Below are 12,137 nucleotides of genomic sequence, written 5' to 3' on the forward strand. Positions count from 1 at the left end.
CCTTTCCTCCCTTTTTAAAAACCCTGGCAATAGCATTATGGGATATTTTTTTCTTTTCTTTATTCTTTTAATAAATTTATTTTTTATTGGTGTTCAATTTGTCAACATACAGAATAACACCCAGTGCTCATCCCATCAAGTTCCCCCTTCAGTGCCCGCCACCCAGTCACCCCCACCCCCTGCCCACCTCCCCTTCCATCACCCCTAGTTCGTTTCCCAGAGTTAGGAGTTTTCATGTTCTGTCTCCCTTTCTGATATTTCCCACTTATTTTTTCTCCTTTCCTCTTTATTCCCTTTCACTATTTTTTATATTCCCCAAATGAATGAGACCATATAATGTTTGTCCTTCTCTGATTGACTTAGTTCACTCAGTATAATACCCTCCAGTTCCATCCACGTTGAAGCAAATGGTGGATATTTGTCGTTTCTAATGGCTGAGGAATATTCCATTGTGTACATTGACCACAGCTTCTTTATCCATTCATCTTTCGATGGACCACGAGGCTCCTTCCATAGTGTGGCTATCGTGGACATTGCTGCTATAAACATCGGGGTGCAGGTGTCCTGGCGTTTCATTGCATCTGTATCTTTGGGGTAAATCCTATGGGATGTTTTAAAGATAAAGTATGGCTAATTAGCAAAGTATAGAGTCTGCAAGTAGCATGTTTGAAATTTCCATTTCCAAAGTTCTATAACCCTTCTTAAGCCAGTTGGCTTATTTCAGCATATTTTCCCTGTTATGATTTCAAAGGACGCGCCCTTACGTACTGGTGCATAAAGATTGTACCAAATAAGTATTCTTGGTCTTTCCTTGGGGATATTTAACATAGGTCATTTTTCTTAACTGTTTGCTTTTTAAACAATAGATGTTACTAGAAACTTATGTGGTGCCTCTGATTCTCACCATTTAAAAATAGAATGTATAGTTCAGAAATCCGGCCTAGATGGCACTTTTAGTTTATGGTCTCTTCATCTGCCATATCAAGAGGAAGGTAAGCCTGCTGTGTTCATTTTGGTTAGAAAAGTTCTACTTCAGTCAGGAGCTCACATGTATGATCCTCCTTGGATAAGAAAGTATGCTGGACTCCTCTCAAACCCTTTCTTCCCTGTGTCTCAAGTGAGAAGAAAAATTGACTTCTTGTTCTTAGCTATTTTGTGCAAGTCTATTGTTTGTCACAGAGAAAGGAAAAAAGCAATTTGCATCTTTGGGTAATCTAGAAAAATAGCCTTTGACTATATATATATACATTGGTATATGTTTAAATATGAAGATATTAACATTGTTAAAGGAAGCTTGCAGATAATAAAGAGAAAAAAATGTCATTCAAAGGAAAATTGATCTTTGAATATACAAGTAGCTCTTGATGAGAGCTCTACATTTTTCTATTCTTGAATAGCAAAGATTTCTTATAATCATCAAAACAATCTCAAGAGCCTACTTATCTTTTTTATGTGCTTTTTTCATGCTTTTGAATAAATTTTTAACAAGATTTCACTTGTGAAAATAATATTTTCCAATATTTCTTGCTACTCACTATTTTCAGACTAAATCAAGATTACGGCTCTTTCCTATAACCCTTTATTATCTTAAAAATTTCATGACATACTTTGTCTCCTTTTAAGAGTGACAAATTTAGCCATCAAAGCCAGAATAATAAAACCATCAAGGTGTCTTTTATACCCACAAGACTACTAAACAACATCAATAATTTTCTCTTTCACTTTATAAAACGGAAAATGCTAGAAATAATTGTGCCTGTATATTAGGATCATGACATAATTTTAATTAGCCCTGCACCACTGTCAAAAATGTCCTGTTTGCCAAGCCTAAGATATATGAAGAACTGACAAATCAAAAAGAGAAGCTTATTTTCTCTCCAGTAATTATAAGCAAACTGAATGTTTCAGCGTATTTGCAATTTTTAGGAAGAATGGAAACAGTCAAGTTTATGTGCAAAGACTGCCACAGTAACTATCAATAAGTTGATTGTCAAGAGAGCTAGTTTCTAGTTTTAAAAGAGCTTGCCAGTTGATGACAATCCTGGCACACATCTTATAAATTAAAGGACTCGAGTCAGTGACCTCACTGTCAATAATATGTTCTTATCCTCAAAGTAATCATTTACTAAATTGTTAAAAAATTAATTTGTATGAAACTTCAGTGGGAGACTTAACTCTTCTCCATTCTTATTTTGTTCATTACTATAATAAAATAACTAGAGCCTTTCAGTCTTATAATCCAAAAATGCTCTCTGCTTCTTCCTCCCACTTGCCTCAAGTTTCCCACCACAAGGTTTAAAGTATCCTGGAAGAAACATCAAAAGAATAATGACTTCAGTAAAGGACTTTACCACACACTCTTAACTATTGATTCTATATGGCACAGCCTTAGGCATCTGGGTGTCCTTGTTCTGGGAGCAAGATGCCTGTCAAATAAGATTTCCCACACTCCTAGTGTAGATGCAGTTGATTTTGTGATAGTATACTACAAAAAAGCTCAAGATCAAATGAATAAGAATTAATTACCTCAGACTGAATGAGAAATTTAATTGTGCTTAATTTTTTTTAAATAAAAATATGAGAACATTTACCTTTCTTTGTGATCTATCAATTTTAGTAGGCTGTTTACAACCAATTACTATTACAACCTGGAAGAAATTGACTCTTTAGAATTCAGTAAAAGTCCTAGAGAATAAAAACTTAATAAACAAAATAACACATAATTGGAAAAACTTAAAGATTTTATAAAAATCGAAGGCCCGTGATTGGCCCTATTGACAGAACAAGCTCAGAATAGTGGTTAAATATAAGGCAAAGTATCTCTACTACGTTCTGTTGGTCTTTATTATGTTGTAATTATTTGCATAGTTTCAATAAGAGTCTTATTTAGTGACGCATGATAAGTTCACTATTGAGGAACAAAGAGGATTTTCTCATATGGAAATGATGCCAAAATGTAGTTTTTGGTAACTGCTGTATCACTTATGGATTTCCAGACTTACAGGTAGAAAAAGAGTAACTTTCTGGAAAGACAGAAGTCTTGGAGATAGTAGAGAAGCAGAAATAATTCTACATTTGTGAGGTCTGCGGGCAAAACTTGGGGTGCATTGCATTAGATTTTTCTGAACACTAGCCTTGAAATACATTGTTACGAAAGCAAGAAAAGTACTTCTGACAAATAAAAGTGATCAACTATGGGCCTCAGAGCTTTACAAAGTCTCAGAGAAATCAAATAGGAAGCTCTAATTTCATATAGATCTAGTTATGTTTACCATATTGACAAGAATATGTAAGGATATTTTTATTACAATTAAAGAATACCCCAGCCAAATAAACAAAACATCCAATTTTGTATACTGAATTAGAAAGCTAAACAAACGTATATGGCCAAAACTTCACTTTGTGGGAGTGAGATTTGAACAGAAGCGGAGACTGAGAAGTGAAATGGCTGCCTTGCCCTGCAGCATTTTGACCCAGCATCTTATATAACAGTAGAAAAAAAGCAATTTGTGTCCTTGGATAAACTTTAAAAAACAAACACATGGTACACCTGGATGGCTCAATTGGTTGAACATCTGTCAATTTCTGCTCAGGTCATGATCTCAGGGTTGTGAGATTGAGCCCCATTATGGGCTCTGTGACTAAAATGATCTCTTCCTCTGTCCTCCCTACTTGGGTTCTCTCTCTCTCTCTCTCTCTCTCTCTCTCTCTCTAAATAAGTAAATAGATAAGGCAAAACAGTGTGTAGAGCACTAGCCTCTAAGTGAAAACTTGAGTCATTACTGTAAGTGGTAATTCCTTGACTTTTGAAATACCGATGACTATAAATATATGATCATTGACACTTGCAGGTATGAAAATCAAGTGAACAAACTACTATTTTCCCATCTTGAACAGACGATAGCTTTGGTCATTTTTTTGTTTTTTAAGTACCTTCTATGTTTGTTTTTTGGTTAAGTTATTCTGAAGTAATTTTTGCAAAACATTGCAAGAGGAAAAAAATTATTGTTGATGCTTGTGCCCCTCTAAGTTTTCTTTTCAGAGGCCATGTAGTGAGTGGCACAGTATCGCCTGCAGACAGAGCAGAAACTAAACGAATGATCTTCTAACACTAAAACGTTTTACTTTGTGTTTTGTTTAGTTTCACAGATCTTCCCATTTACCTTCACTGTGGATCATTTACTCACTTCAGGGTTTTTCAACTGAATTGGTTCAGTAAAAGTACTTGATAAAAATAGATGCTTGGTTCAAATTAAGTTCCTTAACAAATGTTAGATCCCTCCCTTTCCTGTCCTCATTGGTAATGAGTATTCACTCATTTGTGATCTTGCTGTGAAACCATTTTTCTTAATGGCACAGTTTTCAATTTTCCAAGATATGTTTCCAAAATAACTTGTTTTTTGGTCGTACAGAGAGCCAGTAGGAAGAATGAGATATCACAGATGATTTTTCTCATCCCTTATGTGCACTAAAATCTTTGAGAGTAATATTAGTGTGCTCCGGATTCAAAACAAAAATTGAAACCTATCTTTTCCTGGGAAGAAAGGATAATTTTTGGTACTACACTGCCTCTCAGTGGTTCATTTAATATTTAGTTCAATTACAAAATGTTTCATAAAACAAGAAATCTAAAGTTTGCGAACAGATTTTTCAATACTTTGAGTTCACTGAGTTCCTAAAATAACTATAATGTAAATTATCTTGTGTTATATGTGCATATCGTCACTGGTTGAACATGCAGAAGACATGATGTGTTACGAAAAGAATTTCATGGTCTTGTTTTCCGTAAAGCAGCAATAAATGAGAGTCTATATGTAAAAGAGGGATTGACATAATATGATAGAAAGTCGAGCCAGGCTGAAGACAAGGACATGATTAGATTGAAAAATCTCATCTTTGAACTTTGATTGTTCTGTGTCCAGGCATTACTAAGTTTTGTTTCTTTGTTTTTAATATATATTTTGGTGCCTTAACACTAAATCCTAAAAGTTGGATGGTTAAAAGTTTACTTTATAACCCCTCCCTGATAAGTTAGCTAAATTCAAATTTGAGAATTTGTGTGTGTGCCTATGAAGAGGGGACTATGCCAGGAACTTCCAGAAAGACAGAGACTAATACAATGTGGTTTTTGTGATCGACAAATTGATCCTTTATTATAACAAGGAAAATACTTCCTGTTTTTCCTTTTGACACTACCGACCATTTGTTGATAGACTGAATACTCAAAGCTGTCAACTATTCTTTTTATGGTGTAATTTATAGTTCTCTGGAAGGGATTATGCTGAGAATAGTGATAAAAATGTGGAGAAAAACAGGTTTCAAAATGCTATGGGCTATTTTCTATTGGGTAAGGACCCACAGTGTGCTATCTGATTTAGGTTTTCTAAGAAATGCCTCTGTGTTCAAACTGATTTATGATCATAGAGGCTTAGCTGGTTTATGGTCTTGCAGGCCTGGTTCACTCAAGATTGTCAATGGTTAGGAGTTTCCAAACAAACTTAAGTAAACTGAATGCTTGCATACTGTTGAAAGGATTATCCTAGTCAAATTTTTACAATTTCACTTTCATGAAAGTTCTAGAATAATAGTAAATTAGCCAGAATACCTTCTTTCAGTTGAGTTCAGTATCAACAGTTTAAAAAATTTCAAGTCCTTGGTGGGATGTGCAGTCCAGTCCTCCTAAGGATCCTGTTCCCATGGGAAACACCAATTAGCTGAGTTTTTCTTTTACTTTGATAGCTGTCAGTGATCAGAAGCACTCGAACGGGTCCTTATCGGGACAGTGACATCTTTTCTCTGGAACATCATCATGTAGAGGAAATCTTTTGGTCAACAGGAGCAGCAGTCTTTTTCCAGTGGGTCATTCCAAGTGTTTATGACTTTGTTTCAGGCTTTCTAGAAAAGAGAGATGCCTTTTTAAGTACCGGAATGATTGTAAGAGGATTTAGTTAAAGTAGGCACAGGACATAGTCTCAGACCAAAATCCATAGGCTTGCCATATAGGAGTTCACTGGGAAGGAATCTGTGCTTGCTTGTAGGTATGGGTTGCTCTAATTTTAATAAGGCTTTTGGTAGAGCTCTACGTTTTCCTATCATAGGAAGTTGCAGAGTCTTTGCCAATGATTAGTTTTATGGTTTGATTCATTTGTTCTACTTGTCTAGAGGATGGAGACCTAGGAATCTGCAAACATTTGTATAATTCCTGGACAACAGTAGAAATAACTTTCTAGAACTAAATCCTCCAGTGTGCCAACGTGAGAATTATGTATGTCAAGAGGCTTTACCCCTATATCTGTATATATTAAGGCTTTACCACTGCCTGAGCCATTCAGATATCATAGACACTGTAACTAGACAAAATCTTTTACTTTTCATGGCCCTTAATTCTCCAAAATCCAACTGGTTCCTGGAGGGTGGATTTAGGGAAATCTTCCTGAGTTGACTTTGGAAGTGACTTGTAAAGAATTTTGCTAACAGCACATCTCTGTAATATTTTAAATAATTTCATCTGTTTATTAGGCATAGTAAAAGTCTAATGTCTTTAAAATCTTTAATTTAGAAGATTTTGTTGATGACACAATACTAACTAGACAAATAGGGATGGGAACTGTTTTGTTATGTAATTCCCATAACCCGGTCAAATTTCTTTTAGCTCCTTTTATAGTCTATTTGTCTATTTTCCTTTGTGAAACCTATTTTTGAAAATAAACAAAAAGTCCTGGTAGTAGCAAAAGTGGGGCTTCTAAGTTTGGGGTCTGCTATGGGTTCAGAGCAGCCTTTGAAACCCTGTGAGCACAATTATTGCCTTTAGAAATTTTATCCTTCTGCCCTGTGTGAGCTCCCCGGTAAATCACTCATAACCTGACTAGGCAATCATAAAACCTCTGGCAAAGCACTATCAATTTTCTATGAGGTATTTAGGTTCCCATCAAAATTAAAAATCCTCTATTTAAAGAAACTTACCCTGTTGTGTGATAGGTACCAAACATTTATATTCTGCACACTGCTGGCACACAGGGAAACGAGGTCTTTACAATGAATAGTAATCTAGCTGGTGAGAAAGGCACATGAGTTACCCTGGAGTCCGGGTAGCTTCTCAATGACATCAGCTTTGCTGACACTCCAGATAGGAAGGTCTGGTTTTCCCAGCATTAAGGCAAAGATGTGTATTATATGGCACTTTGGTTACCTTCCTGTATTGACATTCATTGGCTTGGTACCTGGTTCTCTTTGCTTCCCAGGTGCTGGTACATTTGGATGCCTCTAGAATTTCCTCACGACCACCCAACTGACACCTACCCCTTCTTCCAATAGTGCTCCCAGTTATCTCCCCTCTTCTTGATATAATCAAAATCTCCTGTTTTCAGAGTAGCTAGCCTTAGCACTAATTTCGATGATATTAATAATCAATGCTTTGTGATATGAGTCAGTTTGTGTTATCTGATTAATTCATACTCATTCTCTACATATTGTTTCCCACTCTTTGAAATACAAGGTGAAGCAAACACTAACTACATGATAAATTTTCTGTGAAATTTTTCTCTTAATTTCTTAAATTGTTTGGACCACATCTCCTGATGCTTTATTATTCTCCCACTTATCTCTATAGAAAGCAACCATGGTTTAACTTGTTACAGTCTGTGTGTGTGTCAGGTGCATATATTGTTTAGAATTTTCTTGACTTCTCTATTCTTGCCAATTGTCCTGGTCTTTGTCACTGATCTCTGCTTGTCCTAGTTTCCACCTACTGTTATTGTTGGTGGATTTGAGCCTTTGCCCTGCTTAGTCTCCTTAGACTAATTAATCAGACTAATTTAATTAATATTAAGTCATTACAATATTTACAAGTGCCTAGTACAAACAAAATATTGTTTCTTTGGAAGGGCAGGTCCAGAAACAAGTAAGCAATTTACAATTAGAATGACCAAAAGTCCTGATTTGTCCAGATCAGTCCTGCCTCATGCCCATTTTTCCTACTATGATTAACCATTTTTACTCTTAATAATGTCCCTATTTTGAGAAAGATTATGTGGTCTCCTGATTTATAAGGGTAACCAGAGCATGTGTAAGTTGTTTAAATCCTGTCTGGAAGATGAAGGAGAGACTCTCCCAGAAGGCTAAACTTGAGGGCAGACCATATGGTGAAAGCACCTTTGCCCCACAGGTGGTGAAACCATAGCCAAATCCAAGGGCATAGCAGCTGTAAAACCTAAAATCGCCTAGAGGCCTCTGTAAATCAGAGCTACCTCTCTTAATTTCCAACCTAGAAGTCCTTCAAGTATTTTACAACTCACCTAAATCATAAAAGTTTTATTTCAAACTGGCGCAGCAGCATCATGATTTGTGATGTTTAAGATTCCATTCATAGTTGGAAGTCTCCTGTGTTTTTTGGTGTCATGAGCTTCATGCATATATTGATCAACACAGGAAATAATCAATTCACCCTAGCTCTGAAGCGTCTCCAGGTAAGCAGATATGGGGAGAAAGTCTATCCCTGATTAGCAGGAAAAAGAGTTATGTTTGCCATTTTCTACCAAAACTATGGCTATAGGTTTGTGAAAAGGATTTATCTTCCCCAGATGAACAAAACTATCCTGTGATGCTCTCAAAAACAAGAGATCAGGAATGCCTGGGTGGCTCAACAGTTGAGCTCCTGGCTTCAGCTCAGAGCATGATCCTGGAGACCCGGGATCGAGTCCCACATCGGGCTCCCCGCAGGGAGCCTGCTTCTCCCTCTGCCTGTGTCTCTGCCTCTCGCTCTCTCTCTGTCTCTCATGAATAAATAAATAAAATCTTAAAAAAAAAGAACTATGAAGGACAAGATTTGTGGGCAGCTCTTAAGAGTTTTCTTGATTATATGTTTATCTTAGCTCATAGGGGTTTTCTTGATTATGTATTTATTTATCTAGTTTCAGAAAAGATAAAGATGAACAGATACTGTCAGCTGCTCCAATCCCTGACCCAATATTGTTAGCCTAACCACTTTTTAGACTCAGAGCTACATACCGAAGGAGAGACGGAGTCAATTTTAGGAAGGTTCCTGCAGTGCCACAGTTGTTGTATGTGTTGAATAATGAGTCTTCTAGCCCTTGTCCAAAGGGACATATGGCCATTTACCTGAATAGCTGCACGGAGTGAAGGAAGATACTCACTTCTTTCATGGGATGTCTGGGACAGATTCTGAATCCACACACATCCCTGAGGACCCAAAGCACCATCATGACATTCCCTTCCTCTGCTTATTCCCCCATTAAAGCGAGAAAACACAGAAATATAAGATAATTGATGTTTTGGTCCAAGGCTGTCTTCGCAGTGAATTTAATGGATTCATTTACTCCCATTGCTTTTACCTTCTTTCTTGAATGCATAATATAGACGAACTCTCCTAGCAGATAGAATTCTCACGTTGGTTTTCTGACCTATAGAACGAAAAGTAATTATTATAGGAATTTCTCATCTTTGAGACAGTGGGAAAATAAGAGCTTAGCTGACTAAATGGGAAAAGGATCAGGGCCACTGAAGAAGAGGGGGTGCTGGGTAAAGCAGGGAAAATGGAAAGCACACAAAACCAGTAATATTCTGGTTAGTTAAAAAATATCTGTTCATTTGTGTTGACTATTTTGCATGTGTTGATTATATTCCTTAAATGTCTCAGAACAGTGATACTACTTCTTTATAACTAATACAAAGGAGGGAAAGAAAGCAGGCTTTCAATGAGGAATTATGTGGTGGGGGGTAAAAACAGAAAGAGGAGTGACAATAGCAGCAGATTTGGCTGCAAAATTAGTAGGAAAACCTGGGAGTGGCGCCAATTAAATGAAAAATTATAGGGTCAGAACCCCAAAAAACTCACCTTAGGGAAGTAAAACTCAGAAAGACAAGCACACCAAATTCTAGGCAGGTGTGGACTGTACCAGTTGTCGTTTGCCATTGTAATCCTTTGCTTAATGTAGAGCTTAGTGCAAAATAGACAGTAATTATTTGCTTATAGAATAATTGATTTTCCTATAGAGAAACTTTCTAAGAGGCACAGACTGCCCAGCATACGGTAGGTGCTGAAGAAATATTTCAGATTTAAACGAATGAATGGTGGAGCTTGGATAAGAATGAACCTTCTATTTTCTTATCCATAGCTCAGTTCACTGCACTTAAGCAATGTTTTTTGACTGTTAATGTTTCTTTTCAATGACATTAGCCTGAAGTCGACTAGATCTTAAGAGACAGATTTTTTTTTTTTTAACCTCTTCTCACTAAAAATTGCCACAAACCAATCATCCAGTTAGACTTCTTGGTTTATTCAGTGCTCTACTTCTCTTCCCAGAAATAAAGAAGTTTTCCTGGGCACATGTCCCAGGATGAAAGCCTGCTGCGAGGAGTACTGATTACATGCTAATGGCACATACTTGGTTTGCACTTCATTTCGGAGAGTCTGTAAAATTGCAGAAGCAGTTACTACTGTCACTGTCAGCCTTGGAACTGAACAGTAGGTCTAGGTTAATAAGATGATGATATTACCTGAGAGGATTTTACTTTTGACCTGCTAGTCAATGTTCATGGTACATGGCATGATGTCAAACGAATCACTGTGCCAGAGAGATTGGACCATCACAGTGCCAAGCTGAGTGCTTTGCACTGACTTGTGTTCTCTTTGATTATGATGTTTATGCATTCAGGCTAGGTAACATTCCAGAATGCTGGAAGTGACGGCTATTTTCTTATCCATAGCTCAGTTCACTGCACTTAAGCAATGTTTTTTGACTGTTAATGTTTCTTTTCAATGACATTAGCCTGAAGTCGACTAGATCTTAAGAGACAGATTTTTTTTTTTAACCTCTTCTCACTAAAAATTGCCACAAACCAATCATCCAGTTAGACTTCTTGGTTTATTCAGTGCTCTACTTCTCTTCCCAGAAATAAAGAAGTTTTCCTGGGCACATGTCCCAGGATGAAAGCCTGCTGCGAGGAGTACTGATCACATGCTAATGGCACATACTTGGTTTGCACTTCATTTCGGAGAGTCTGTAAAATTGCAGAAGCAGTTACTACTGTCACTGTCAGCCTTGGAACTGAACAGTAGGTCTAGGTTACTAAGATGATGATATTACCTGAGAGGATTTTACTTTTGACCTGCTAGTCAATGTTCATGGTACATGGCATGATGTCAAACGAATCACTGTGCCAGAGAGATTGGACCATCACAGTGCCAAGCTGAGTGCTTTGCACTGACTTGTGTTCTCTTTGATTATGATGTTTATGCATTCAGGCTAGGTAACATTCCAGAATGCTGGAAGTGACGGCTATTTTCTTATCCATAGCTCAGTTCACTGCACTTAAGCAATGTTTTTTGACTGTTAATGTTTCTTTTCAATGACATTAGCCTGAAGTTGACTAGATCTTAAGAGACAGATTTTTTTTTTTTAACCTCTTCTCACTAAAAATTGCCACAAACCAATCATCCAGTTAGACTTCTTGGTTTATTCAGTGCTCTACTTCTCTTCCCAGAAATAAAGAAGTTTTCCTGGGCACATGTCCCAGGATGAAAGCCTGCTGCGAGGAGTACTGATTACATGCTAATGGCACATACTTGGTTTGCACTTCATTTCGGAGAGTCTGTAAAATTGCAGAAGCAGTTACTACTGTCACTGTCAGCCTTGGAACTGAACAGTAGGTCTAGGTTACTAAGATGATGATATTACCTGAGAGGATTTTACTTTTGACCTGCTAGTCAATGTTCATGGTACATGGCATGATGTCAAACGAATCACTGTGCCAGAGAGATTGGACCATCACAGTGCCAAGCTGAGTGCTTTGCACTGACTTGTGTTCTCTTTGATTATGATGTTTATGCATTCAGGCTAGGTAACATTCCAGAATGCTGGAAGTGACGGCCATAGATCTCATTTAAATACTAGCGCACTTATGGTAAGGTTCCTCCCTTGCCGCCTTAGGCATGGAAGTCCCTGTTGACCACAAGTGAACATGTGCAGTCTTTATAATGATTTGCATTTTGAAAGAGTCTCTTTTAGGATAAATCTGGCAAATTACATATGTTTACTTGGTGTTGCGTGGAAGAGTTCAGCAGAATCCTTGCCCCCTATGGTGTATAAACACATGTAGAAAGATAACAGATATTGTGA

The 12,137-nt window shown here is 37.2% G+C and overlaps 1 long non-coding RNA gene across 5 annotated transcripts; it reads right to left on the minus strand.

The window, feature by feature from the left end:
• Positions 1-205: 205 nt before the first annotated feature.
• Positions 206-11,903, minus strand: LOC112652592 (uncharacterized). Of its 5 annotated transcripts, none has more exons than XR_007405283.1 (7): positions 11,697-11,903; positions 11,106-11,610; positions 9,854-11,019; positions 9,351-9,419; positions 6,964-7,047; positions 5,606-5,895; positions 206-601 (listed from the first exon to the last, which is right to left on the minus strand). It is a non-coding gene; the product is annotated as an uncharacterized LOC112652592 (long non-coding RNA). The 5 variants fall into 5 exon arrangements; XR_007405282.1 differs by having other exon boundaries at positions 6,964-7,051; XR_007405280.1 differs by lacking the exon at positions 6,964-7,047 and having other exon boundaries at positions 9,854-10,429; positions 10,516-11,019; positions 11,697-11,902.
• Positions 11,904-12,137: the final 234 nt, after the last annotated feature.

This window comes from Canis lupus, chromosome 23 (genome assembly GCF_003254725.2).
Source record: "Canis lupus dingo isolate Sandy chromosome 23, ASM325472v2, whole genome shotgun sequence".
NCBI classification, from domain to species: Eukaryota; Metazoa; Chordata; class Mammalia; order Carnivora; family Canidae; genus Canis; species Canis lupus.